At 33.5% G+C, this 24704-nt stretch overlaps 1 protein-coding gene across 1 annotated transcript in view; it reads left to right on the forward strand.

The window, feature by feature from the left end:
* Window positions 1-2172: 2172 nt before the first annotated feature.
* LOC114334275 (farnesol dehydrogenase) overlaps window positions 2173-24704 on the forward strand; it is a 104363-nt gene continuing 81831 nt past the window's right edge. The window contains exon 1 of the mRNA XM_028284316.2: window positions 2173-2194. The gene's annotated coding sequence lies outside the window, so the exon portion shown is untranslated. The remainder of the gene's footprint in view (window positions 2195-24704) is intronic.

Below are 24704 nucleotides of genomic sequence, written 5' to 3' on the forward strand. Positions count from 1 at the left end.
GATTTTGCTAATTATTTAAACGTTCTATTAATTAATTAATTTCTTACTTCGGATACTTTCACAATTATCGTGTAGATGGCGCTTAGATTAATTTATAATTTTTGTCGAAAAGTTGAAAATGGCGGAGATATTGAACAAAAACGGTTCTCGTTTAAAATCAAGGTGGCGGTTAACGCAACGGCGGAATTCAGTCGAGATTTTAAATTTACACTACTATTGATCCCCCCTAAAGATTAGAAAAATAAAATTTGGGGCAGCTCCTAATGCAAGGTTATGCCTGTTATTCGTCTTACCCGACTGGACTAACTATGAAGGGTAGAATCAAAGGGAAAATGGGTCCTGGTAGACGACAAATATCCTGGCTGAAAAACATTCGCGACTGGACCGGGTTCAACACATAGACGCTTTTAAGAAAAGCAGAAGAGAGAGACGAATTTGCAATGGTTATAGCCATAGCCAACCTTCATTAGTGGAGTCGGCACTAGATGGAGATTGGAATGTTAACCCTGCAAGGAAGTCGACAAAAGAAGCATAGATGAGTTTGAGATGTTCTGATAGACACGCATGCTGAAAACTCCTTGGAATCCCGCAGAACAAAAATGTCCTAATACTAGAACAATAATTAAACATTAAGAAAAGGTTAAGGAGACATATCATTAACGACCATTAGATTGCGGAATATTTTCCTAATTTTTCTTCTTAGCCTTCTATCGTCCACGTTTGGACATAGGCCTCTCCCAACTCCTTCCATCGGTCTCTATCCTGAGCAACATATTTCCAATTCGTTCCGGCTACTCTTTTAATATCATCAACCCATCTCATCTGTGGTCTTCCTCTCGGTCGTTTACTTTGGTAAGGTCTCCAATGTTGTATCGTGGCATTCCAACGTTGGTCTTTTTGTCTAACAGTGTGGCCTGCAAAGCTCCATTTAAGTTTGGCAACTTTTGTTGTTATGTCCTCGACTTTTGTTTTTGATCTTACCCAGTCGCTCCTCTTTTTATCTGACAGTCGTATACCTAACATTGCTCTTTCCATAGCTCTTTCTGTTGTAGCTAGTTTATTCATATTTGCCTTGGTTAGGGTCCAGGTTTGACACCCATATGTCATGATAGGAAGGATGCACTGGTTGAACACATTGGTCCTCAAATATTGAGGTATTTTGCGGTTCTTAAGTATCCAACCAAGCTTTCCAAATCCTGCCCATGCTAGTCTTGCTCTCCTATTAATTTCCGCACTTTGGTTTTCTTTGTCAAGTTTCAGGATTTGGCCTAGGTAGATATATTCCTGGACTTTTTCTATCTCACTGCCATTTATAGTTATGCGTCTGGGGTCATCTGTGTTTGTCATTATTTTTGTTTTCTTCATGTTCATTTTTAGACCGACGTATTGGGAGCTGCCTGCGAGTTCCTCTATCATAATTTGCAGTTCCTCGAATGAGCTCGCTATAATCACAATGTCGTCAGCGAATCTGAGGTGATTTAGCTTCTTGCCATTAACGTTAATGCCATAGGTTGACCAATTTGTCGTTTTGAAGACGTCTTCTAGTGCTAGGTTGAAAAGCTTTGGCGATATTACGTCTCCTTGTCTCACGCCTCTCTTAATAGGGATGGGATTTGTATTTTCGTCTAGTTGTACTATCATAGTTGCATTTTCATATATATTATGTATTAGTTGTCTATATCTCGAATCTATTCTACAATTATTAATAGCTTGTTCTATGGCCCACATCTCGATACTATCAAACGCCTTTTCATAGTCTACGAAGGCAAGAAATACGGGTAGTTGGTATTCATTTGCCTTCTCTATCAATGTTCTCATTGTCAGCAGATGGTCTGATGTACTATATCCTTTGCGGAAGCCAGCCTGTTCCACTGGTTGGTAATTGTCCATTTTGTAGGTTCCTAATTTTTAGAGATAAATAATTTTTACCCTTTTGGAAACAACAATTAATATCGCTATGAATATAAAGAATCTATATTTACTAAAGGATGACTGGTCGATATTACTTGGGTATAAATAATTAGTTTTGTTGATAACTTTATTTGTTAAATATCAATTAAATTGGCGTTTGTGTCAGTTTTACAAAAACTTTGTATCAGCCGATTAATAGGTTTACATAAACAATATTTTGAATAAGACTTGCCTTAGTAGTAGAACCACAAGTTTGTAAACGTAACATTACACATATTGCAAGGTATGTATATTTATTATTATTTTTATTTACATTTACGTGCTCGGCAACTATGTCCATTCGTACGGGAGCGATTGATTACAAACAACATTACGAGAGGTATAATAGTATTAACAAGTTCTTCTTTTTGTATAAGCATGACTCTGTCTGTTTTTTAAATGTGCCTCCAGTAAGTTGTCGTTTCATCTTTCTCTCTCTCTCTAGCTATCTTTACTACTCTATTTGTTGTCATTTGGCTTATGTGGTCATTCCATTCTACTCTTCTGTTTCTTACCCAGTTATTAATGTTGTCCACCCTGCATATCCATCCTATATCTGCATTTCTAACTCTGTCCCATAGAGTTAACATCGATTTTTCGATGGGTTTTCATTTCAGCCGTTTCGAGTAATCATTTTGTCCTCTCTGTGTCAGGTCGCGTCTGATGACTGTCTTGTAAATTCTGCCTTTCATTTCTTTTCCGATATTTTTATTTCTCCATATTGTGTCATTCAGGCAAACTGCGGCTCCGTTTGCTCTATTCACTTGATCTTCAACTTCTGTTTCGAGCTATCCGTAGCTAGATAGTGTGATGCATAGAAATTTGAACTCATCACTTGTTCTATTATCTGACCCTCCTGCTCCAATTTACATATTGAATTTGCTGTTATAACCAACATTTTGTCTTTTTTGGGAAAATTAACATGTTAAATTTTCTGGCAGTTATATTAAGTTGGTGCAGCATACGTTATAAATCATCTTCACTTTGAGAGATTAGCATGGCATTGTCTGCATAGCAGATTATTTTAAGTTGTTTTTCTCCCATTTGGTATCCTTTTTCAGTTCTTACTTTTTTATTATTTAATCCATGATCAGGTTGAACAATAAAGGACTCAAGGAATCCCCCTGTCTTATCCCATTGCCAGTTTGGGTCAGTTAGTTCATCTTCTACTTTTACTTTTGTGTTCTTGTTCTGGTAGATGTTTTCGATCGTTTTAATTATTCCTAAAGATACCTTTCTTGAGTATAAAAATGGATGCCTACCTTTAATTTTACCCTGTCAAATGCTTTTTATGATCCACAAAACAAAAATATGCTGGTTTGTTGTATTCTAACGATTTCTCTTGAACTTGCCTCATTATAAATATATCATCGATGCATGATTTTCCCGACCTAAACCCATATTGCTCTTTTGCTAATGTTATAATTTCATTCAGTTTGTTTATCACTTTGGTTGTTAATTTTAATGTTCTGTTTAATAAGTTAATTCCTCTGTAATTCTCCGTGTCCGATTGGTCTCCTTTTTTGAAGAGAGGTATTAGGATGCTTGATCTCCATTCTTCAAAATATCCAGAAAAGGAAGTGGGCTGTTTTCTTTTTCCATGGTGGATTTGATTGATTCTTCTTTACTGTTGATGTCCACAAATACAATACATACAACTCTTGACATTTCCCATTAATATTGTGGAAGCAAACAAAATAGCGCCATCTAGTGGTATGGGTTGTAACCACAAACTATGTACATATTTAAAAGAAAGGTATTTTTGTAGGATTAAATCGAAATACAAATTTAGTTGTGAGTTATTTTCTTTAATTTTATATTTTCAACGAAAACTTTTCGTTTATAAATTTGCAAAAGTCTGTGTGTTATTGCGTCGCCGCTCCTGCAATACTTAAAGCAGGTATATCGATGGATTCTTATGTAGTTTTCCCTTCTGAATCCAAATCTGAAAACGGCATTTCGATATCTCTAACCGTTTTCGAGATAATCGACCTCAAAGTCAAAAATGTGACGTGACAATCCGGTTATCTCCTACAGACGCACTAAACGTCAGTTCAAATGGTTTATTAGGAAGTAGGCTACTTTTCAAAAAGCTAAACATCAAACTCAATAAGTTACGAGTAGACTAGTAATAATTATCTAGTAGTTTTACAAATGTTTGACATTTCTCTTCCAGAATTGAACAAGCGCAGTCGTATTTTTGTGTGACTATAAAAAAATCAATCTACCTTCTTACATCTTATATCTTATAATACATCAAATATCGAATCTTGTGTAAGTAAACCGTTTATTCCTTTAATTTAATTGTAAATTCAGGTTATATAAATATATTGTACGTATATAAATTATTTTTGAAATTAAAAACCATTGAACGTAATGCACAACAAGGTACCTATATTATGTGACGTTTTCTAATTAATGAATTTGAATAATTTTAATAATATTTGGTTATTTTGAATTATTATTTAATCTCGATTTGTTAAGCAAAGCATAATATTAGGTCGTTGAAATTAGGGTTGAAAACGTCACAGTTGACAGTTTTTAATTTTTGCTAAAAAAACCTCATCAAACCTAATTTAGTTTGAAAACAGTTGTTAATTCTTGTTAATTTTTTATTTATCGTTGATAAGAAGTCGAGGTCCGCTGGGATGAACAGCCTCGGCTTCTTTTCGCAGTGAATATCTGTTGTGAATTTTGTTGTGTTTGACATTTGATTTTTTGGAAGAAAACTTAAAATAGACAAATCTGTGATTATCGTTCGAGGTGAACGGACGACTTTTGAAACTCATCCAAAGGGTAAGGGCCAAAACTATCTATATTTCCCTGTTAATTTCTAATTTGCATCGACTGGCATAGATTTTAAATTCGTCAATCTGCCGCATAAGATGGAGGAAGAAGTTCCTCCCGATCCTCCTCCACCACCTGACCCTCCTAATAAAATCAACCAACATGAATGTCAATCTCAACCTCCAATTATTCAGAAAAGTCTTAAAGGAAAAAAACAAATACTATATTCGGAGACCGACATAGGTCCTTATGAAGTATTTGTCCAGGGTCAGGATAAAAATATTGGAGATTACCACGTGTTAAGTATAGCTAAATCTATTTCTGTTTTAAAAATTAAAGACATCACGAAAATCAGTAGAAAAGGTAAAAACAGGATAGGGGTATTATTTGCCACTAAAAAAGCAGCCAACGATTTCGTTGTGAGGAAAGATTGGGAAGCCCTAGGGTATGACGTGTTCATTCCATTTCATCAGATTTCTTGTAGGAGTATAGTAAGGGGAGTTAATAAAAGATTCACAGAGGAAGAAATAAAGGAGGCATCAGAAACCAACTTGGCTTTATGTAAGATATTAAGTGTAAAGCGAATGAACCGGAGAGTCCAAGTGGATTCAAAGGTTGAATTTGTCTCCACGGGAACTATTGCATAACTTTTTCAGGAAAAACTATTCCTAAAGAAATTTCCATATATCAACTACCAATGAGGGTCACACCATTCATCAGCCCTGTTCTTCAATGTGGAAATTGCTTACTTTATGGCCATTCTACGAACCAATGTAGAGGAAAAAAGAAATGTGCTAGATGCGGAACTTCTCATGAGGATTCTTCATCTAATACGTGTACAAAATATTGCATTTTCTGCAAATCTTCTGACCATGAATCAAGTAGTCGTAATTGTAGAGAGAGAGTCAGACAAAAAGATATTAAGGATCTAATGTCCTTTTCTAATCTATCTTTCTATGAGGCAAGTCAGCAGGTTCCTAGGATCCATAATATTTCATCTTTAAACATAAACGATTTCCCCCCTTACATAGCGATCAGAATAATTCTAATGACATCTTACCACAGGAGAGGAGGTCTGCAACCTCAGCTCAATATTCAAAACCTTTTAGTCAAGTCACTCAATCTCCACCAAAAAGAAGAAGACCTTCAATACAAGAAAATACAGGTTATGATAAAATCTCCCACCAAAGACTACTTATTAATCCATCAGGTAGAAGAATAAATGAGCCCTCGACTTCAAAATTCAATCCTGCTCACTCTGATTCTCAAATCACTAACTCACAATCTTTATCCCAACTTCATTTGGATTTCAATCAGGCCATGTTTATGCTGAACCAATCTCACAGGGAGCTCGTCATGACCTTCATTGGGGACTTAATAAACTCAAAATCATACTCCATTCCTTACAATATGGCAGATCTAAAGACTAGCATAAACAAAAGTGTATCACCTTTCAATACAAATGTAAACCAGGGTCGGAGGGGAATAGAGGATCTCGAGCCTGAGGATTCGAGATCTTTTGACTCCTTGGTCTAGCAAACATACTCTTTATAATGAATCCTAACACTCCGATAACTATTATTCAGTGGAATATACGTTCGTATAACACTAATTCTGACAATCTAAAAATCCTTATAAAAAACCTTAACCCAGATATAATCCTTATTAGCGAATCTTGGCTCTCAAACCGACATGTTATAAGATGTGGAGGGTATCAAATAATCAGAAAAGATCGAGAGGATGGCTATGGCGGATTAATTACTCTTATCAAAAATAATATTGATTATAGGGAAATTCAAATTGCCAATCCAGGCTTCAATCATGATGTCCAATTCCAACTCACATTTCTCCCTAACTTTAATTTGAATATTCTTAATATATACTGTCCACAAGACAACTCTATCTCCAAATCCAACTGGTTTTCCCTTGTTAAACTACTTAATAAGCCATTTTTAATCATGGGTGATCTAAATTGTAATCATAAGGCATGGGGTAGTTCTAGAGACAGTCACAATGGTAGGATTATTTTTGATTCTTTGGAGGAACTTGAGCTAGTATTTCTCAATGATGGGTCCCCAACTAGACTGGTGGCCCCAGGAGGCAGTAAGTCGGTAGTAGATCTAACAATGGCATCAGTCGATGTGGCAGCCAGTGTGGGCAAGTGGTCCACTATTTCAGATACTGGAACTAGTGACCACTTCCCCATAATATGTCAGATAGGTGTATGCCCTCAATCTCCCCCGCATTCATGTAAAAGAAGAAATCTAAAGAAAGCTGATTGGTCTACTTATCATAACAATTTAAACAGCATTTTCTTAGCTTCTCCCAGGGAAGATTACGAATTTTTTACTAACTCCATATCATCGGTAGCTGATGAAACAATACCTTGGCTTCACCCTCCTAATAATTCCAAATATCACATTCCATGGTGGGATGACTCATGTGCTGAAGTCAACGGCGGATCCAGCAACCTGGCAAGGTGGGGGCAATGAAATAAAAATTTTCTCGTCACTGGCGTAGGCAGGATTCTTTTTCGGAATGGGCTATTACTTTATTTTTCTTCATGTTCCATATCCTTTCAGAACGTTGGTTAGCATCATAGCTATCTTAATTTTATTCACTGCCACCCTGAATGAACCACGAAGTGCTTCTTCGTCCTGGACTGCGTTTGCCTTATATTTTTACTTACATAATATTTTGTAGCAACCTATATTTGGGAAGTCTTATTACATGTTCGAAATAATCCAGCTTTCTCTTGTTGATGCCTTGCTCTTAAAATATATTGCTCAATAAACTCTTAAAATTCTTCTATAGCACCATATCTCGAAAGCCTCAAGGCGATTTAGATCGATTTTATTCACAGCCCAAGTATACCATCATACAGTAAGACCAAGAACACGTACTTCGCTTTTAGCAGCGAAGTAGGCGCATCCTTAATGCCAATTTTATATCTCTGTTACATAATAATTTGGACATCCGTTTAAAAGCGGCTTTTATTCGAAGGGTTTTTAGTAAATGATCAAATAGATTTAACTAACTCTGCTTTGTTAAAATATACTTAATTAAAATGGACATACATCCAAAGTTTGTAAATTTATTTAAAGTGACCTTAATAACATGTAATAATCATTTTCTAAAAGATAGTAAAACTTATAGTTTATCAGTAGTACCATAAAAACCAACTATATTTGTTATTTAATCACTATTAGACGAAAACGCAGTACATATCGCTCGAAATATATCACATAAATAAATCACACAAATTTATTAATAGGTACTATTTTCTATATTAATTTTAAATCAAAATGAACATGGAGTAAAGCTAGACCTAACAATCGATTATGACTCCTTTTGTTACTAAGTCAAGTTTTAAGGCGTTTGAAATCAGAAAACGATCGTTAATTTTATATAATCAATTTTATTTAATTTCTATATTAATTTTAAATCAAAATGAACATGGAGTAAAGATAGACCTAACAGTAACAATCGATCCTGACTCATTTTGTTTCTAAGCCAAGTTTTAAGACGTTTAAAAGCAGAAAATGATCGTTCTGTACGTGATGTCGTAAAAGGCAAAGCAAGCAAGGAATTCTGTGTTATGTTTCAGTTATTCAGTTATCAACAGGACACAAAACTCACTATTTATTTTCAATCGTAATTATCTCTTTCTTAAAAAAAAACTGTCAGTAGACACCAGGCGAGGTCTCAAGGAGGGGGAAATTGACCCCATTGACCCCCCTTGGATCCGCGCCTGGCTGAAGTCGTCTCTGCGAGAGTGTCTGCCTTAAAAAAATTTAAAAATATCCCCTCAATGGAAAACTATATCGAGGCTAAAAAGAATATAGCCAAATCAAGAAAATTCCTAAAATCAAAACGTAAAAATAGTTTCAGACTATTTTGCAGTAAATTAAATAGAAACACTCCTCTAAAAGTTGTGTGGGAGAAAATTAATAAGGTATCGGCTTCGAAACCTTCAATATATACACAATTGCCCTCTACTCCTATATCCCACGAAATTCTATGTTGCTTAACCCCCCTTTCCGCTGTCAATAAAGTATTGGTTAGATCTCCTCAAGCCCTAGAACCGCCATTTGCTCTCGACGAGTATCAGAACTCCCTCTCAATTAAATCTGACTCGGCTCCTGGTTTGGATCAGATTTCCTACTCAATGTTAAAAAATCTTCCCGTTGTTGGATCTTTGTTATTAATTCAACTTTTCAATGAAAGTCTTAGAACGGGTATAGTTCCTGTTCAGTGGAAACAATCAGTAATTTTACCTATAATCAAAAAAGATAAAGATTGTAATAATCCGTTAAACTTTAGACCAATAGCTCTTTCTTCATGTGTAGGCAAAATGCTCGAAACTCTTATAAAGAATAGAATAGAGTGGATTGTGGAACATAATAAGATTTTTAATCCACTACAACTAGGATTTAGAAGGGGTAGAGGTTGTACGGAATGCCTTACATACCTCACCTCAACAATTCAAATAGGCTTCGCTCAAAATCAATACACTATTGGCATATTTCTAGATATCTCTTCTGCTTATGATAATGTCAATATATCACTCTTGTATTCCAAATTATTAAAGTATAACATTCCAACCCAACTGGCTAATTTGATTTTCTGCCTTCTAAATGATAGAGAGCTATTTGTCAAAGACAAACTGGGACAAACCCATGGCCCAAGAAAATCAAGTCTGGGACTACCTCAAGGTTCCCCATTAAGCCCTATCCTCTTCAACCTATATTGTCTTTCCCTGTATAATTTAATCCCCTCTTCATGCAAACTAATTCAGTATGCAGACGATTTGGTTCTTCTGATTAGAGGGAGTGATATTAATGAATTGGTAATTAATGTAAATAAATTATTGATTCAGATGGAATCATGGTTGCTAGACCACAATTTAAATCTGTCTAAGAACAAATCTTCTGCAATATTATTTACAAAAGGAAACACGAAAATCTCTCCCCCTAACGTAATATTTTGTAACCAGAATATTGGTTGGGTGGATTCAGTCAAATACCTGGGGGTAAATATTCAAAAAAACGTAAAGTGGAATTCATATGTAAACTCAATAGAACTAAAAGTAAATCGTGTCCTGAATGTGATGAGACTTATTACTATATATCCCACGTATGTGGGACTTATTGGGGAAGTGATCCAAAAACCTTACAAATTGTACACAATGGTCTGATTCAGAGCCATCTGGACTATGGCTGCCAGGTAATTTTCGATTGTCCAACTTCCTTAATTAAAAGATTGGAGAAACTAAAATACAAAAGTATCCGAATTATAACTGGATGCATGAAATCTACCCCAATTCATGCTCTCTTAAGTGAAAGTGGTCAGATCTCGCTTAAATCTAGATGGGAATGGCTTAGCTCTAAATTTATATTAAAAACTTTAATGTTAATTGGCAACCCAATTATTTCCGCTCTCGACCTGTTAGACTTGGCAATTCAAAGGAACCAAAATCATTGGAAAAACAGAAGTATTCCATTTCTAGTGCTTTTAAAAAACAAATTTAAAAGTACTTATCCCAACTTATATTTAAGTGACTTATACCCATGCCATAACTTTGAACTAGACCATCAATTATCAACAATTCCAATCATAAATATTCAATCTAATCGTTCAGATGAACTTGCCTCAGTTCAACTCCAAAAAATAATTCTAAATAAACCTAGTCACACCAAATTCTTCACCGACGGCTCGGTTGATGATGAAGGATCAGCAGGCTTTGGTGTCTTTAGCCGAGAGATCAACTATTCTTATACCAGTAAACTACCTAAGTATACCCAAATATGTACGGCTGAGATTGTCGCAATTAATCATGCCCTCCAAATTATTTTGAAAAATGGGATTAAACAAGCAATCATCTGCTCGGACTCTAAAAGTGCCTTACAGAAAATAGGCAGATCAACCTATTCTATGGAAACAGAACATTCATCGTTCATGACCAAGAGAGGCATCATTGAAGCGAAAGAAAATAACGTTAATATTAGTCTGGCATGGATTCCAGGACATTCGAATATTAAAGGGAACATGGTGGCTGATAAACTAGCTAATATAGGTAGAACCTTAAATGTAGCTGCTGGTATCACTCTTCACTATTCCAACTTTCTACCAGACATCAAGCATTCCATCTGGAATCGGTGGAAGCAAGAATGGCAGGGGAAAAATCGAAATAATTCATTTTACTCTAAAATTGTAGGTCAGATAGATAAACTCCCCTGGTACCACAATTTTGCATACCAAGACAGAAGACATATAACCACCATTATTAGAATGAGGACAGGTCATTGTGCTACTCCAGTTCACCTATTCAGGATAGGAGTAAAAGATGACCCATATTGTGACTGTGGCCGAGTTGGGTCCTTAAATCATCTGATTTTTGAGTGCCCTATAAATATGTCACCCAATTTTGACCTATATAAAGAATTAGCCAAGACAAATATCCCTACTCCCATTGAAATTTGCCTACTTATGTCCAACCTTAATCCACATAGGATTAACCTGATCCTTAAATTCCTTAACTTAGCCAAACTTAATTTATAAATTAATCAATTCCCAAATTTGAATTAAAAAAATTAAGAAGATAAAGGTATAAAAAGATATTGGACCTCCAAATGATAAAAGTCTTAACCCTTATGGTATAATATTGCCTTTCCTGTAGGGACTGTCTGGCCCTATACGAAGATGTTTCTGCTAATATATATTTAAAAAAATTGAGGCTTTAACATATATATTTGGAAATATTCGACTGCCCAGAGCAAGACAAGAGTATTTCCCTGGTGTAAGCTGGGCGAATTATCCCGAGGGATATAACCCAATAAAGGAAGAAGAAGCATAATATTAGGTTATTTACATTTGAGTTTGACACTTCGTGTCGTGAATGTCAAACTAAATTTTAAATTATTAAAGCTATTAATAAAATATAAATGACATTTTATAGTGAATTTAATTATTATATAAAATAATATGTGTAATAAATATATAAAAATACAATTTGAGTATATGTATTTTGAAAGCAGTAATACATATACTATTAATAATGAATCAGTAGAAACCTTGTAGAAACGATTATATTTAAATTTGGTACGACCACACAACTCAAAACACAAGTACGCAAATACGGTTGCGTGAAGCGTGGCGCAGACCCGTGGAATTCACGAGACTCGTTCGGTCTGTTGATCCAAGTCAAGTTCATCAGTAAAAAGTATCTTTATCATGTATGTATTATTTATTTTACAATATTGGAAAATTGTTATTTAAAATATGGTTTGGAATAAAAAAGTATGTTCTGATATATGAAATTACATCCTTCTAATGGAAAAAAATATTTGACGAATTTTCTCAAATTATGGATACCAACATCATTTTCATTTATAACTCTTGTATTTTTAATTTGACGAAGAAAAGTTATTCTTCATAAAAATCTCTTCTTGGTCTAAGATTTATGATCCAACCATCATGAATCAAATTTTATTAATTTTATACGAGGTATGTAAAAAATACGAATTTCGAGTAAAGTATCTTTATAGTTCACAATATTTAAATTAGAATGATATACTTGCAGATTAAAACATAATTTTTAATTCTAAACAGCTTTTCGTAATAGCAATTTTCTATATTATGAATTTAAATACGTATATAAACAAAGTTTTCGTTATGATAATGCTCGCATTTTCAACTTGTTACTTTTTAATTTACATAATTTTTCCTTTTTACTATCGGTAATTTTATTTACATACGCTTTTATTAAAAGATCAAAATATTTATCCATAAAAGTTTTGCGACAATTTGTAGGTACATTTGGAGAGTTTCTTGTAAGTAACATTTTAATTTTAAATTATATTTAACATTTTAAACACTCTCTTGTATATAATTTTGAAAATACCTTTTATAAATATATCATTAATTTTATCTGAAGCTCCCTTCATAATAAGTTATACCTAAATTTCACACTATCAGGTGTATCCTTAGCCCTAATAATAGAAAATAAATTTCCTATACAGTCTCGGGTTAGCCTTCTTGTAAAAAGAAATTGCAGCTAAACGCCCTCTCATCGGGGTGAATTGAAGCAAAGTAATACACTTTTTTCTTAATTTTGTTGCCATCCTAGGTATTTTATAAGACATTTTGTGTAAAAATACAAACACAATTTACCAAGATTAGCTAATTAATTATCCAAAAATTAACAAAATTAAAGTATGTTTACGTTGAGAAAACGTAGTTCAACTCAAGCCGGCAGAGGCGTTAGTGGCAACGTGCTTCCAGTTTTCTGTGGGAGTTGGATGTATTATAGTCTAATGTTGAGTAGTATATATTATATTCTTTATCTATGGCCTAATGTATTTTGGTGTCCATCAGAAATTTATTCTAAGGCTCAATGTTAGAAGGTGATGATTACTTCCACAATCTGCACCAAAGTATGTTTTGCAGTTAATGATGCTTCGTGGGTTGTATGTAGACTATTTTAGATGCAGAAATCTAGGAGACAGGATTTTTACTGGACTGATTTTTAATGGAATTAATGTGTTTACAGTTTGTTATAGGTCCTAGATGTGTTAGTTATTGCAACCATGTAGATATATTGCACATTTCACTAAAAAAGGCAAAAAATAACGTAAATACATAAATACTGTGTATTTAACAGAAAAAAAAAACATTTAAACTCAGCAGTTATTATAGGTGCAATTATTATAGCTGAAAGCATAATAACATTAATCTACACCGACAATTCTTTTCATTAGTTAATGTAACAATATGACCTTGTAGAGTTATTTAATTTTGATTAACTTATACAAGGTGACACAGCTCAGCATACAATTAGAGTTATGTTAACAAAAACTGAAATAAAATCATATCTTGATTACACGGGACCATCTTTCGTTGGAATTTTTCCTAGACAAATATATTGAATGTGACTGCATATTGTAGAGTTCCTTTCGTCTTCTTTATTCGTCGTCTCCTTGCCTTATAAATTGAAGAGCTCAGGGCTAAAAGGACAAGGTTTCAAAAAAACAAGTTTTGAGAAATTAGGTTTTTAAGTTTGAAAACTAAATATAAAAATAATTAACAGAAAGGGCATTTAATTGTGGTTACTAATTCATGCAGTAACTTACAGGGTATGTATAGATTATGTTTTTGGATTACCAATTTACAAATTACTATAAATATAAATTGATTTATTTTTTTGTCATGAAATCTCAGGCTAAATGGATGAGGGTCCACTAACGTGTCTTAAAGTGAAATTGAAAATACAGATAAGGTTGTCTATATTTTCAAAAGTAATATCAGACAGATCTGCTCCTGTTGATTATAATAGGGGAGTGCAATTAGAACGAAAACATGCATTGTTTCGGAAAAATTCAAACAAGCTTATATTTTTCTAAAACTTTTTTTGTTAGTTTATATACTTGTTAAAGTAAAAAGTTCTACTCGCAGATTTGGCCGCTAATTGTAATTGTTTCTTCTTCTTCTTAAGGTGCCTATCCGTTCCGGATGTTGGCGACCAGCATGGCTATCCTAACTTTGCTTGCTGCTATTCTGAATAGTCCGGTTGTCGATGTATTAAACCACTTTCTCAGGTTTTGAAGCCAAGATATTCTTCTTCTCCCTGGTCCTCTCTTTCCAAATACCTTGCCTTGAAGAATGAGTTGCAACAAGCCATATCTCTGTTCATTCCTCATAACATGGCCAAGATATTCTAGTTTGCGCTCTTTGATTATGTTAATAATCTCGCATTCCTTGCCTATTCTACGTAGAACCTCAATATTAGTCACACGATCCACCCACGAAATTCTCAAAATGCGCCTGTAACACCACATCTCAAATGCCTCGAGTTTTCTCAAAGAAGCCTCGGAAAGTGTCCAGGCCTCTACTCCGTATAATAACGTAGAAAATACATAGCATCTGATGATAGAGATTTTGGTAGCAAGAGGTAAATCGTGGCTTCTGAAAAGAGACTTCATCATTATGAACGCTGATCTCGCTTTTCCTATGCGTTGTTTTATTTCACTTGAGTGGTCCCACTGGCTGTTTATGTTGGTACCAAGGTATGCGTAGCTGTCGACCCTGTCAATTAGTTGTTGGTTAACCAAAAGCTGTGTATTTAATATTTCGCGCTTACTGACTACCATATACTTTGTTTTTTTCGTATTGAGATCAAGTCCGTATTCTCTACTTATATCTGATATGCGCGACATTATTCTTTGCAAACCATCTAGACTGTCTGTAATTGTTTAAACAATAACAATTATTTTGTATAAATAATTTTAAAAATATCGGTAAATTCATCATTTTACTTTGATCAAATATGTTTCTATTTTGTTTTTGATTGTGCTGAATCCGAATATGGCATTGCAATTTGAAAATTCTTATACAGAAGCTCTTATACAAAATGTATGCGTAGCTAGGAACCACATGGAAAATTTTTTTATTATCACTTTTACAAAAAAAAGTTATTCTTCATAAAATGCTCTGGATAGTCAAAAATCTAAAACTTAACCATCAGATATCAAATTTTATCAATTTTATACGAGTTATGTCAAAAATATGAATTTCGTTAAAGAGTAAAGTACCTTTATATTCCAGAATATCAAAAAATGATATTATGAAAAGTTGTTTGAAATTAAAAACTATGTTTAAATATACAATTACATCATTCTAATCGAAAAAAATTTTTTCAATTTTTTCTCAAATTACGGATACTCATCATCATGTTATTACAATTATGATAACTATTTTATTATCACTTTTACGAAAAAAAGTTATTCTTCATAAAATGCTCTCCCTGGTCTAAAATATAAGATACAACCATCAGATATCAAACTTTTTTAATTTTATACGAGGTATGTAAAAATATGAATTTTTCTTAAGAGTTACGTGCCTTTATTATTCACAATATTTTAATTAGAAGGATGTAATTGACACTTAAACAAATTTTTTAACTCCAAACAACTTTTCTTAATAATAATTTTCAATATTGTGAAATGTAAAGGTACTTTACTCTTGAGTGAAATTCATAATTTTTGACATACCTTGTATAAAATTAATTAAATTTGATATTTGAGGATTGCATCTTGGATTATATACGATGCAGAGTATTTTATAAAGAATAACTTTTATTCGTAAAACTGATAATAAAAAAGTTATCAATAGGTTCCAAGTTACGCAGACATACTGTATAAGAGCTAAAAAAAATTATTTTTGCTGAACATTTATTATTGTTGAAGCTTATTATTAAATGTATTTTAGGTAAGTTTTACAGAAAAAAGTGTTGATCACTTTGTATAAACATTTTTTTAGCTGGTAATTTTCGGTTTTTGTATTACATTTTTGATATCTTTCTTAATTTTCTCAAAAAGGAATACCTAGTGTATTTCATCTTTAAAGTAAAATAACTTAGTGCATTTTAAAGACTACATCCCAAGCTTTACAAAAGCACTTATAAAACTGTAACAAATCTGTTCAGACTTGAGTAATACCTTCTTAAAATGGTGGTAATTCTATAAAACTACGAAGATTTCAAAAATTACATTTTTTGAGACGTCATATCATTTGAATTAAATTTTTGAGATTTTTTTTAATAAAACATCATTTAGTAAGATGCTTGAAAGTTAAGTTGTGCAAAATTGAGAGTTTTATAAGAAAAATTGTATTAGTTACACATTTTTAAATAATTTTTAAATAAAATTCATGTAAGGCTCATTTTCGGCCCACACCGTACTTATGCCCATACATTTTATTTCTTTCTATTATAACCATAAGATAGCTTAATTATTTTTCTTTCATGTTTAGTTTGTAAAATTTCATTTCATCCATTAGTTAAAGAATTACATTACAATAACTCAACCGTGCACTTCGCCGTACGCTAGTTTACAGGGCGCCAATGTTTGTGAGAAGGGTGACTTTAGCGTTATAAATAAAAAATTATAGAAGATACAGATTTAATTTTAGAAAATTCTGTATATAAGGTTTTTTTGGAAAATTTTCTGAATTTTTCAATAGTCAAGTCAGTTTTTTTCTAAAATTTATATTTTCGGAGTTATTTAAAAAAACATCTAATTTCTTATTTCATTTGTTTAATAAAAAATGAAGCACCCACTTCTCGAGTAGAACTTTTTGATATGTTGTATGAGTAGAACTATCTTGTTTGATTTTTTCCGAAGTGAAAATCTATATGCACTCCCCTATAAGATAACTCTCAGGGATAACTATGCCCATAACTATTTACGTAAATTCGGTGTGACGTATCCGTCACCGTTATGAGATAGTTATTTCTTAAACGTTAAAAGAGAAATAACATTTGAGTAACAAAGTTTGAAGTAACAAGGAGAACCTTATGTAGAAATAGTACAAGTTGGAGTGAGTGCGAGAGATTGTTCGGAACATGCTACAGGATGGGTAGATGACCGAACAGTGTCGAACAGCAAATAGCTGTTCGGGTTCGGTGGTGTATCAAAAGTAGATAGAAACAGGGTTGCCAGATTGGTGTATTTTCCCACAATTTTGGGGTAATTTGAAAGCGTCTAGGGAAATTTTTCGAAGCAGAAATTGTAGTGGGATTTTTTGGGGGTGGAAAATTAAGGAGGATTTTAAGGGGTCATGGTAAAATAAATTTGCGAATGTACATAGAACTGTATATTATACTTCCATATAATCGAAGACGATAGGAACTATGAATTATTTCCAGGGCCCTCGTTGATAAGTAGTATAATTTTGGTTTACTGTTCTCTTCATTTGACTACTAATTTATTAAAATGCGGCAAAAATTTAAATTTGGGGGATTTGAGCTTCAATTTGAGGGAATTTCAGTTTTTAAGTGGGGGATTTATAAAATCTCATCTGGTAACTCTGGCTAAAAAGAACAGTACCTACTTACCTACGTACTTAAAATAAAAGCCCTATGTTAATAAAATTTCAACTTATATATTTCGATTTGATTTTTGTATAATTTTTAAAATTGTATTACCATTCTATTCTTAATTATTATTAAATTATTAGCTTCTAAATTTACTTTATTTCTGTCTAAAAACAAGTCAAAATATAAACCTAACCCTACAAGCCTTAACATAACTACAGAGTTATCTCATAACTTAGGGGTTTAACGTCGCGTTATAAAGTGACAATTGATAACTATATCAGATAACTCAAGAACTGTCAAGAAATAACATAAATAGTTAAGTTGAATATGATACATCACACCAATTCGAGGATTATAACTTAACTACTGGATAACTTTATGTTATATTTAACGTGAGTGATTCATCATGAATATTTTATTATTTTGTCTAGTGGGACAGCCAGAATTAGTTCGCTTCGAGATACAACCCAGGCGCCTCTGAAGACACTGAAAAGTAGAAACCTAGGTCAGCCGATGGTGGTGGCTCCCGATCGAATTAAATGTAAAGCTGTCTTTCCTTATTTTATTTTACTCATATTTGAGTACTAAGGAAGCTGAATTCTGTTAGAATTTTATCTAGATAAACGGGCAGGTGATGAATGTATATTGTAGATTCTCCAATTGTCCGTTATTTATCGGCCTGTATGCCTAATAAATTTGTAAAAAGCTCAGGCAATAGATAGTCACCTATTTTCTCTCTCTCTCTCTCTAATTTTCTCTTTTTTTAATGTTTATTGTTTAACAATAGCAATAATTGGGAAAAAAGTGCAAACAATGGAGTATTTCCTTTAAATTTTTTCGACCCCTTAAAACACAACTTTAACCTTCGGATTCTGCCTAGAAAACCTTTATAATACGACTTAAGCGTGTGCTAAATTTTGGCAATCGTAAAAATAATAATTTGGCAATCGTAAAAGTGTAATGTTCCGCAATTTTTTTATTATCACTACTGCACATTCTACAGTACAATTAAACTGGTATATCATCTCATCCTGTATAAATAAGATGTACACGTAAACACGAAAGTCCATTATTTAACAGATATGAAAGTATGTTCATTGGCTGCCATTTTTAATACTATACAATTTTCCGTCCATTTTTCGAATTATTAACAACAACTATACCTACCAGATATTCTCACAAATAGCTAAAACATTGTTTTGCTTCACAAATAGCTAAAACATTACTACAAAGCTTATTGTTGTAGTAGATCAGTGTATGCATATGCATATCAATAAGGTAAGTCTAATTTTTTAGATGATATTTAGAAGGACAAACAGAAGTAGAATAGAGTCAAGACAAATACATACATTTAGTACATTCTTTCACGGTTTTTGCTGTAAATTTTAAAGAACCGATTGGATTGACATGAAATTTGGCACACGCATAACTAACATGTCAAAGAAAAAAAGTGATATTGTGCCGATCTGTGCTTTTGCCTTAAGGGCGAGTTTCACCCCATCTCGGGGGTGAAAAAATATATGTCCAAGATAAGCTCCGATATAGATAAAATTACTAATTTTAAGCAACTTTTGTTCTATAGAGTTTTTTCATCAGATCAATACTTTTCGAGTTTATTGTATAATATTGTATCAAAACAGACTGAACGAGAAGCTTGAAAACATAAATTTCAATAACATCGAAGACCACTACAATTACATTAAAGAAAGTATTCACTCTGCAGCAAAAGAAGCCCTTGGATATTACGAAAAGAAAAACAAAAATACTCCATACTGGTGGGATGAAGAAATAGACACAGCGATAAAACAAAAGAAACAAAAGTATGAACAATATTTAAGTGCAAAAACAGATACCAATTGGTCTAATTACAAAAACCATCAAGCAAAGGTAAGACAAATGATAAGACAGAAGAAAAATGAATCCTGGGATCAAAACTGTCAAAAAATAAATACGTATATAGGAGGAACCAGAAGTACAGAAAGCTGGAAACTTATTAAATCTCTTAGGACCAACGACAAGAAAAAAGATTTAATCTCACCAATTTCGTTAGAAACATGGGACATGTACTTCAGTAAACTGTTGCAAGAAGATCGAAGAGAATTCAAAATAAAAGAAAATAACCAAAACATACGCGTCGAAGCATCTCCTATAAGAATCACGAAAAAGGAAGTAAAGGATATCTGTACTTCACTCAAAAACAAAAAAGCACCTGGACCTGGCAATATACCCTCAGAACTAATAAAATATGGAACTGAAAAACTATATGAACACCTGACAATACTCTTTCAAAACTGCATAAACAAAGTAGAGGTTCCAGCTGAATTTAAAACCTCTACCATTTCAACTTTACATAAAAAAGGAAACAAACAAAACTGCGACAATTACCGTGGAATAGCAGTTACTAGTACCATTAGTAAAATCTATGGGAAAATGATCAAAAATAGAATAGAAAGAGAATACACTGACATGGAGGCAGAAGAACAGGTGGGTTTTAGAGCTGGTAGATCGACCATAGACCACCTTTTTTGTATCACTCAACTTATAGAAAAAAAGGTTGCTGTAGATCAAGAAGTCCACTTTTTGTTTGTTGATCTAAAAAAGGCCTACGATAGCATCCCCCAAAACAAGTTATGGAACACTCTAAGACAAACGAACATCAACTCAAATCTCATAACAGCAGTGGAAAAACTATATGATAACGCCAACGCCAAAGTTAAAATAGGAACGAATGTTTCCAAAGGTTTTGTAGTAGACAAAGGACTGAAGCAGGGATGCTGCCTATCGCCGACACTTTTCAAAATATATCTGGAACAAGCATTAAAACTTTGGAAGCGGAAGTGCAGCGGCATGGGTATACAATTAAATAATAACAACCTGTACACTCTATGTTTTGCTGATGATCAAATTGTGATTGCCAACGATTATGACGATCTGGAATACATGACTCGGAAATTAATCGAAGAGTACAAAAAATGGGGATTAGAAGTTAACATAGAGAAAACAATGTACATGAACATCGGTGGCAACGAACAGAATCTAGTTTTAAACGACGGACAACACATTAAGTACAACAATAAATATTCTTATTTAGGAGTAGAAATCACGGACGACGGCAAATCAGATCAGGCTATAAAAAAACGAAACACTCAAGGTAGAAGGGCCATATCTCAACTAAATAGTATTATTTGGGATCAACATATATCCAAAAAAAATAAACATCGAATATACAACACTATTATAAAGAGCATAGTAATGTATGGAAGTGACGTGTGGCAGTTAAAGACAACTACTGAAAGAACACTACAAGCCACGGAGATGGACTACTGGAGACGTGCCGCAGGAAAATCAAAACTCGAAAGAATTAATAACGAACGTATACGAGAGATTATGGGAGTCACACATACGATTGTCGAAGATATAAGAGTACAACAACTAAAGTGGTATGGACATGTGCAGAGAATGCCAGAACACCGTCTGCCAAAACAGATTCTAGATTGGTCACCACATGGTAAGAGAAAAAGAGGCCGACCCAGAAAGAGCTGGAGAGAAGGAATAGACAGAGAGATCCGAGAGAGAGGTTTAGACGAAGACCTTTGGGAAGATAGAGATGCATGGAGATTGGGCATCGGAAGACGTCGGAGGACGTTTTAAACCGATTATATATATATATATATATATATATATATATAACAAAGGAGCACTCGTAAGTGTAGGGTTTTATCGGTCAAGTGGGTGAAAAAAGAGACAAAGAATTCAGCTACTTCATCTATTTATTGAAGACGTTTCGTCTACTGCTCAGTAGACATCATCAGTTCATCTACAAAAAGAGTGTTATAAGAAACAACATCCAAAAGAGAGGTAAAAAAGCACTAGCGTTACCTTAAAAAGACATGTAGCAAAAGATAAGATGTACATAGTAAAAAAAACCTTATCCATGAACCAATGTAATGTATAAGTATGTAACATTTAAGTGTATAGTTAATATTTAAAAACTTTAGTACAGCCAAAGACAAGACCATGTGGTAACAGTCACATATAAAAAACAAGTGGAAAAAAGCTGGCTTGCTTTTTTTTCCAAAGTCAAGAATGAACCAAGAAAAAACCAGATTCACACTTCCAAAAATTTAGTAGTGTTTAAGCATACTTCATTTTAACCTTAGGCAACATCATTAAATGAATATAGTGCTAATATGCAACTTCGAAAATTTAAAGTTGAATAGTTACCAGCAGGTCATCCTAGCCCAACGGACACACAAAAGAAAATGGAGTTTGAATTATCAGGTGTAAACTGACATCTCGCCAAGAGGCAGGCAACCTTTAAAAAATTTTATAACAAAGAGTGACTGACAACTGCAGCGCAGCGCGGTAAAATTTAAATTGATGTATTTAAAACAGTTATAAAAGTGTTTAAAAAGTGAAAGTAATATCAAGAAGTAATCAAGGGATGTACCTTATACCTCGTAGACAAGAATCACAGTTTATTTTAAACAAGTGAGGGCACTTCACACAATTATATGGAAAAGTGCCTACGTTAGTACTGGTCATCCAGCTACCAACGAATATATAAGATAGTACAATAGTATAACTCCCATATATCGCAGCTCAAAATGCAAGAAAAAATATGCAATAATTTAAGAAAATTTATAAATCAGTTTAGCAAATTGTAATTTATAATTAATATCAATAATGCAAAATTTTATCCTATGGAAAATTTTAAATTGTTCAATCTATTAAGTAACTGTTATTATCAAAAAAAAAAGTGGGAAAAGCTTGAAAAAACCACCAAAAACTTTTTTACAATAAAATAATTTAAGTGTAATAACATCTACTGATTCCGCAAGATCAATATTAAAAGAAGTGGGAAAAGCCTGAAAACCACAAAAACTTTTTTACAATATAATAATTTGAGTGTAATAATACCAACTAATTCTGCAAAATCAATACATGGTATATTTGACTCAAGTTACTGATGTCAGTTCTCTTGTTAAGTACATTAGAGGTTTTTAATATGAAACACATCTCTAAGAACTGTCTTTTCGACAGGTTGCGTTCATTGCAAAGGATCTTGGCTTCATCAAAGTCCACCTTATGTTTTGTATCTATTGCATGTTGGGCTAAGGCACAAGTTGGTTTTTTCAAATTGATATCACTACGGTGTGAAATTAAACGTGATTTTAAAGCTCGCTTTGTTTGCCCTACATAACATGCGTCACATTCAGCACAAGGTATGTGGTAGACCACATTAACCTGTTCCAAAGGGGACAAGGGTGTTTTAGTCTTAGAGAACAAATTTCTGACTGATCTTGCGTTCTTAATTGCAATCTTAACAGGAATATTATTATTTTTATATAGTTTAATAAGTTTATCAGTAACCTGAGGAAAATAAGGAAGTGAAGAAAACTGGGAAACAGGAGTCCCAAGATTAGTAGTAGGCAGAATTGTGATGTTAACAGTATTATTCGATATTGATCTAAGTTGGTCACCATTGGGTATGTCGTTCAGAGAAGAACCGTAACTTTGGGAAAAAAGAAATTTATTGATAAGGGATGAAGGGTAGGAATTAGCTACCAATATACTTCTGAGTAACAGAAGGGATTCCCTTCGATTAACCGGATGTGTCAACCTATGTAGCCTGCAGCTTAAAGCTTTAATAAGATTTATTTTATATTTAAAAGGATGACAAGAATGGTAGTTGAGAAACCTATTAGAGGCCATTGGTTTCCTATACCAGCTTGTACAGAGTGTGTTATCTCCACTTCTAGTGACACGCATGTCCAAGAAGGGGATACTCTGGTTGTTGGGGTCCTCGAGTTCACATGTGAACTGCAAGTGAGGATCAAACCCATTGAAGATGGACAAGGTGGCCTGAGTCTTGTCTGGTGGTAAGGCTAGTAATAGGTCGTCCACATAACGTTTAACAAAAGGAACTTGAAAATCTAAATAAATTAAAATAAACTGTGATTCTTGTCTACGAGGTATAAGGTACATCCCTTGATTACTTCTTGATATTACTTTCACTTTTTAAACACTTTTATAACTGTTTTAAATACATCAATTTAAATTTTACCGCGCTGCGCTGCAGTTGTCAGTCACTCTTTGTTATAAAATTTTTTAAAGGTTGCCTGCCTCTTGGCGAGATGTCAGTTTACACCTGATAATTCAAACTCCATTTTCTTTTGTGTGTCCGTTGGGCTAGGATGACCTGCTGGTAACTATTCAACTTTAAATTTTCGAAGTTGCATATTAGCACTATATTCATTTAATGATGTTGCCTAAGGTTAAAATGAAGTATGCTTAAACACTACTAAATTTTTGGAAGTGTGAATCTGGTTTTTTCTTGGTTCATTCTTGACTTTGGAAAAAAAAGCAAGCCAGCTTTTTTCCACTTGTTTTTTATATGTGACTGTGAAGCGTTTAACATGTCTGCTCATATGGGAACAAGGAAAGACTATCTATAGAGATACTGGGGGGTAAGAATGGGGCTAAAGAAGAAGAAGCAGACACATAAAGCCTCGTTGCGGGACGGCAGCTCATTTGTTGTGCGGGAGCTAGGTCGTAGATTCGTTAGGGAGGGTGAAGGGGTGTTAAGATGACTACACTACCATAACTAAATACATAAGGGTACTTACTCTGACTAGAGGATCTTTCTACTATTTAACAAAAAGGGACGCCGTTTGAAATAAATCCTCTATTTCACCTATGGGTACTTACTGGATACTTTCTTACTTACGGGTACCAATCGGGGGGACAATCATCATTGATTCCTCTTTGGGGTTACATTGGGACAACATCTTTCCTTATTATTGGCTTCTATGCCATATTCTTTCTTTTCTCCTGAACTAAAACTTTCATACAGTTGCATTAGTTTTCTGTTAAAATTTTTCCAAAGGCTACAGAAATGAGATGATAGATACACTTTCACAAACATTTATTTAAAACTTTACGGTGGTTTTTTTTTTAAACAAACAAAAAAACTTTTAACAGGAAATGATTTTACAGGACAAAATATCTACAAATCTTTTACATTACAAAAAAAATCTTCAATTTAACATAACAAAAGAATGACAAAAGAACTTGTTGGACAGTGTATGTC

This window comes from Diabrotica virgifera, chromosome 3 (genome assembly GCF_917563875.1).
Source record: "Diabrotica virgifera virgifera chromosome 3, PGI_DIABVI_V3a".
NCBI lineage: Eukaryota > Metazoa > Arthropoda > Insecta > Coleoptera > Chrysomelidae > Diabrotica > Diabrotica virgifera.